Here is a 6,748-nt window from a genome sequence, read left to right on the forward strand (position 1 = left end):
CCTTTTGATACCTTGCATGAGTAGTTAGTTCTCCTAAAGTCTTGCTGAGTACCTTCGTACTCATGTTTGCTTAATAAATGTGGCAGAGGTTGCTAATGACCCTAATGGAGGGTTCTTCGTAGACATCGACGACGACGAGTAGCTGGTGTCCCAGCTACGATCTGGCCCTACGTCGGCTTTGTAGTATAGTCAGGCCATGTGCCTTCTAGTTGCACTGTCTGTACCCAGATAGTTTATAACTCTTCCGCTGGCTTGTATTGTATGACTGCTATTATGGGTCGTGAGACCCTTAATGTGTAATATTATGTGTGTGGCTCTTCCGAGCCTCTTAAATAAAGCTTGTATGGTTATGGTTATGTTGTGATGCCATCGATGTATCTATACATATCGGTATGCCATGCGTACGTGTGTCTTACTTGATATGTATGGGGTTCGAATACCTAGTCGTGAGCTTTAGTAGCACTCCTTACAAGGAAATGCCCCTTTGTGATCCAACGAGCCTTGGTAGTTCGCTACTGCTCCGGACACATTGGTTGACCGGCATGTGTCCTTCTTAGCTGCTGTGTCTGTCCCCTTTGTGGAAATGTCACGCGACGTAATGGAGTCCTTGTAGCTTGCTACGACTCGTCTACGTTCGTTGATGACCGACACCTGCTTTGTTGGGTCATGTATGCATGTCCTTGTGCGGAACTGCCACTTTGGTTTATGACTAGACATGTCGATCCGGGTTCTTTGACATTGGTTTGCTAGCGACACTACCGCATACGTGAGTCAAAAGACGCAAACGGTCCCGGCTAAGGTAAGGCTGCAGCCGTGGAGTTAACCGTGCGTGATACCACAAAGGGATGCGATGTGTTACAGGCTGGATTCCTATGGCTTAGGATCGGGGTCCCGACACCTATCACCCCCCTCTAGGCGACATCCACGTCCTTTCACAAGGGAGCCCGGGCTGGTGGTGGATGGCGGAGCTCAGACAGCGGGGCGACAACGAGTTGGACGGTCGATCCAATCAGACATTTGAGAGAGATAAAGGGGAAAAAGCAGCCGTGCAAGGCGCACATGCACGCACGAGCCTAGCTCGAAGATACGGTGGATTCTTGCGTTTGGCTCATCCTTGCTAAGAGGCTCCTTTTGCATCCGTCGGGCCTGGCCCAGTGAGGCATGGATACTTCCAAACAACGAGAAAATTGCATGGCGGGTACAAGCTAGGTGCCACGCATGAAACCAAACACGCCCTAAATGTTCATTACATCAGACATGGATAGTCTAAACCCATCCAAAATCGCACCTGCAGCCCATGGTTTTTGCCAATCCGGCACTCCCCTTTCCATCTCTTCTACCCTTGGATGTCGCTCAAGCCTTACAAAATCTCTACCAGTCCCCCACCTGTCTCTCTGCCAATGCCTCCGTTGTCGCCAGCGCACTTCTATGTATCCTCTGCCCCTGTAGACGCCATATGTGGCACACACCCGCACCAGACAAATGTTTATTTTTTTCATTTTTCATTTTATTTTAAAATATACACATTGAATTTGGACGAGGTGTACTTCTAAGAAGAGTTCATAAATTCGTCAATACCTCTTCCAATCTACTAGATAACAAAAAAATATATCATTTTGCTGCAAGATAAGAAGGTGCTAGAAAGGATGTGGAGAGAGCATTTGAACAGTTTCATATCCGTTTCACACTTGTTTGTGGAGTTGCTAAACAATGGGATTTAGAAGCATTGTGGGAGATGATAACAACTTATGTGATCATGTACAACATAATTCTGGAGGACGAGGACAAGACAGGTCACCATGTTCTAGATTTTTGATCATATGGGTGATCTATCTTCCAAAGTAGAATGCAACGGTGTTTGAGAAGTTCCTCGAGATGCATCATCACATTCACAGTCTAGGAACTCATACACAACTTTAGAATCATCTAGTGGAGAATTTGTGCGTATTTCATGTGGACAATGAGAGCATGCATCAAAATAGACTGAATTTAAATTTGAACTATTTAATTTGAAGATTCTAGTTTTGGATTATAATATTTATATTTGAATTATGGTTGCATTGGCATATTTATCTTTGAATTATTTATGCATCATAGTATTTATCTTTGATTATTTTTAATATTCAAAATAGGGAAAAAAATATGAAGGGGACATGAAAGGATCGCAAGGTCGACTAGAGGTAGGAGATGAATATGAGACTACAAAGTTATATCATAACTTCCAATATTAGGATGATGTTGATAAAGTAAGTTATCTAGAAATGCAATCTACAATGATAAAAACATTTATGAAAGCAGGCTAATGCACTACTCCCTTCATTCCCTTATACAAAGCCACAAACTCAGATTACACGTACCAAGGTAAAACTAATGACTACTTTGCAAGCCTACTTTTTTCGTTAAGCGTGATCATTAATACGCCGCATACATGCAGGGAAGGAATGAGAAGAAAGTAGCTAATTTTCATTATGACTATATACATGCAAGCATTAAACAAGTTATTAATACAAGAAAATAATATTAAAATTTTCCTTGATTAGTGTTTATGGCCTTACATAGATGCAAAATATATTTTTTATAGTGGCCTTGTATAAGGAAATGCAGGGAATACATAAGCAAGAGCAATAAACTAGTTAGCAAGCAAACATAATAAAAAAATGGAAATAGATTAATCAGACAGGTCGGTGTCGTGGATGTATCCCGAAGTTCTCTCTTTTGGCAATGCTAATATTCATTGGAGTTGTGTTAAACCCAAAGCTCCCAAATGTCACCAAATGGCTCATCCAAGTCTCCACTTGAGTTACCAATGGAGCTACAAACACTCGTAGTTGGTCATCAAGGTGACCTATACAAACTTTTTCAGAGTAGACTACACACATCGGAAGCTTCTGCGCCTCACGATGACTTGAGAATTCATGAAGAATTTCGACTTGGTTTTCATCGTGCTTTTTCTACTTCTCAATAATTTATAATATTACTTCTTCAAGCGAGAAGAAAACTCATTTTTCCATTGTTTGGCAGGAAAATACATTTATAGAAGGAAACCAATCAAGATCATACAAACTCAATCCATTTTAAGCAACTTCCATGTTGGAAGATTTTACACCAGCACCAATAGAGAGAAATACGGCCACTGGTACAAGCGCAAGCACTCGTACCAAGCGCCGGAGACCTCCCCTCATCTAGAGGAACAAACTTCATAAAGGGTCATTCAACATCAAAGAAACTTAGTTGTCGTCACTCCATCGTGAACAAAGGGAGAACAGAGGAGACCGGGGCAAGAAAAATAATCGGAGATTTTTCCATCTTGTTTCCCCATCTTTCATTCATGTCATCACATCATCACCATTTTAAGAGGAATTTGAAGTTAAAAGATCACGGTGTACAACTCTATTCACACTCATCTAGAGACTGAGACGTATTTAATCATTGATCTTATTGTGGATCTGTATGTTATTATTGATATGTTTTTTATTGGATTATTTTCTTAGATGATACGTTATTCCTCTCTGATGTGTGAGTAAATTTCCCTAAGTTTGTGAGATGTAGGTGACTGGTAAGATTCATTTATGTCCATCGTATATGTCGTCATTTGCGTTTAGTCTTAGAGCATATACAGTCGGAACTTGCTAATATGGGCCCTCATATGCCTATGGACACATTCGAGCGTGACTACGAACACTGATTGGGCGCGCCTCAATCCAACAAAAGGAGACCTGGATTCGGATATGAGGGACGCGAATGTGGAGTGGGCAAATAGTGAAGTGTTGGATGTCTAGGGTTTTCGGAATGGAGTATTTGTGGGGTCCATGGTGGGCCGGGCTGACGTGGTGTGCTTGCCCGGACACGTTCGGGATCCCCATATCCACCCCATATTTGGGCTGGATATTAGGGGTGCTGTTAAGGTCGGGCATTTGAGGTCCGTTTAGGACGTCCACCTGGGTCGATTTTTCCTAACCGGGTGCTGACCGGACGGCCTGTGCGGGCGTTTGGGATGGGTATAAGAGGTCCGCTATAGATGCTCTTATGATTGTTTAGTACGTTGTTATTCTATGGTGAGCGCAATGCATGTTTTTCAATTTAAGGACCCAGACGACAAGATCTAAATATTGTTTAGAGAACCCGCATCTTTAGATGACACGTGGAGATATTTACGATGAACAAAGAAAATAAGAGATAACAGCGAACCACGAAGCATAATGCATGGCTCGAGTTTAATGACCTTAGTTGTGAAGGTCATTTTATACCCATGGGTAGTACCCGTATCCTACCCATTAAGTCATAGATAGGTCATTAATATATATATATATATATATATATATATATATATATATATTCTTGTATCAATGAATATACCTATACCCTACCATGTATACTGACATGTGGACCTTACCGTAAAGCTCCCACATATGTGCAAGGGTCGGTAGCGGTAGCATGACATGATTGGGCGACTCAACAAGTCCCATAATTAAGCTTCACACCTGTATTAAACTTATTACCAATTGTCAATTTAAATTAAACTTATTTCCATGTACTCATCTATCTGTCATTGAGTTAAGATAAATATTTTTTTTATTAATTATGCTTCCAATGAATGTAAAATAGTCAACAAAACTTATATGCGATTTGATCTACCTATTGGGTATTCAATGAATATGGAAACCCGTCGGGTATAGATACGGGTAAAATTTCATACCTGCAGGTACAGTTATGAATAGAATTTTGTATCATTAACTATAAAGATATAGATATGATATTGCTCTACCGGTCTTATACCCTATCAATTATCATCCTTACTTAAGATGGTGGCGTGAGCCGCCCCCTATTTCTTCCTATGTGTGTGTATGTGTGTACTTTGTGTGGTGTACATTGGCTAGCCTTTTTCAGTAATGTAAGTAAAGGAAGTATACTATAAGCAGTGGCGGTGCCATTGGGTGGTCAAGGAGGGCCACGGCCCACCCTGAATTTAAGAATAAGCCTTTATACTATAACAAAACAGATAGAATAAATAAATAAAAATAAATCTTTATGATATGGACTATTGGCCCACCTTGACTTAGTGGGTCCGCCACTGACTATAAGGGGAGCTTTCATAGTCTAATGTCTGTTTTTATCAGGATTGTTCGTGGTTGTTGACTCTTCCAATTGTCGGTCTACGGTAGGTAGTATGAGCGACAAACCGAGTGGCACCACAAGAAGTTGGCCAGCCACCTATTCGTGGGTAACTTTAGTTTACCAATTCTTTTTATTTTGCAAAATAACTTTAGTTTATTACCTATTGTCAATATAATTCACGACAAGAAAGAGTTGAGGGTAAAAGGTACAATAATTTGATTATGCTCCTAGGCTCATCTGCTTCCGGTCAGATTTTTTTTTAAATAAATACTAGAAAACTTTAAAAAAATCTATTTTTTTTGTGTGGTAAATAATTTGATGCATGAGGTTCGTTTTAAATTTTATCTTATTTAAACATCTGAGCAGCTCTTGATAAAGAAGACAAATCGGGTCAGAAAAGTTCTTGAACAGTATACCTTTTTTACACACTCAGTTTTGTCTTTTTTGCTGAGAGCTCCTGAAATGCACAAATGAGTTCGAATTTACAGCGGACCTCACGCATCAAATTATCTACCAAACGATTTATTTTTAGATTTTTTGGAATTTGTTTTGATTTTTTTATCAGAACGGGTGCACATGAGTTTGGAGCCAAAACACCTCTCCCGTAAAAGGTAGTGCTATAGGATATTCTCATAAAACACATCATAGATTGAGAGGGTGTCTTTTCCACACACAAAAACACACGTGTTGATGTTGGATCTGAAATTTGGGAGTTGGGAGTACTTGAGCGAGATTTGTTGCATGCATATGGTCCAACCAATCCCGTACAAAAAGAAATGGATTGTTTCGTTATCCTGCATACACTGTTCGGCCTGCAATGCGAATATTAAAGCACTCCAGCCTAGGCCCGCAACCTAGTGCTGAATCGGCAGTTTCTCGAGAGCCGGGTTCGTGCGAGGCAGAGGAGGGTAACGCGGCGCTGCGCTCCTACGTCCAGGAAGATGGCGTGAACTCGCACGCGTCTTCAACAAATTGGCGGTAGGATTTCGGCTCACCTCCTGTCGATTCAGTCGCCCTATTTAGCACCCCTCCTCTCATCACCCAAAGCCCCTCCACCTTTCTCCCCCTTTTGATCATTCCCGCCGAAGCGCATCGCCATCGACGACGAGGTAAACGGAGCTCCTTCGCCGACCGACGGTCCACGACGACGACGATTCCCCTCATCGGCTTCTCCGAGCCCTCCCGCGTACACCCGACCTGCAGCCATGGACTTTGTTGGTTGAATCACCTCTTTTCTCATTGTTCGTTGTAGCTAGATCTGATAGGATGTTGTCATAGGGTTCGACGTGCAAGCATGTGGTAGGAAGTGATCTGTTAGCAAATGCTAGATTTTCATGTTGTGGTAGCTATTTGTGTTGAATCTGTGTAGCTAGAGTAGCATGATAGTGATGAACACTATGGATGAACACTATGCTATGCTAACTGTCTATATTGGATCTGTGTAGCTAGAATAGTATGGTAGTTCTGATGTTGAGATAGCTATCGGTTGTGATGTTGTGATACTGCATGTGCTATGCTTACTGTCTATGCGTGCTAGAATTGTAGGACATGACCACACACACGCAAGATCTTAGTCGAGACATTGTCCTCTCGGACAGCCAGTTCGCGGCCTCCTACGTCGAGGACTCGCAGC

General features: G+C 41.7%; 1 long non-coding RNA gene across 1 annotated transcript; it reads left to right on the plus strand.

The window, feature by feature from the left end:
• Nucleotides 1-2,102: 2,102 nt before the first annotated feature.
• LOC123439587 lies at nt 2,103-3,564 on the plus strand. The gene is made up of 2 exons (XR_006630121.1): nt 2,103-2,180; nt 3,022-3,564. It is a non-coding gene; the product is annotated as an uncharacterized LOC123439587 (long non-coding RNA).
• Nucleotides 3,565-6,748: the final 3,184 nt, after the last annotated feature.

Source organism: Hordeum vulgare, chromosome 3H (genome assembly GCF_904849725.1).
Source record: "Hordeum vulgare subsp. vulgare chromosome 3H, MorexV3_pseudomolecules_assembly, whole genome shotgun sequence".
In the NCBI taxonomy this organism is placed as follows: Eukaryota; Viridiplantae; Streptophyta; class Magnoliopsida; order Poales; family Poaceae; genus Hordeum; species Hordeum vulgare.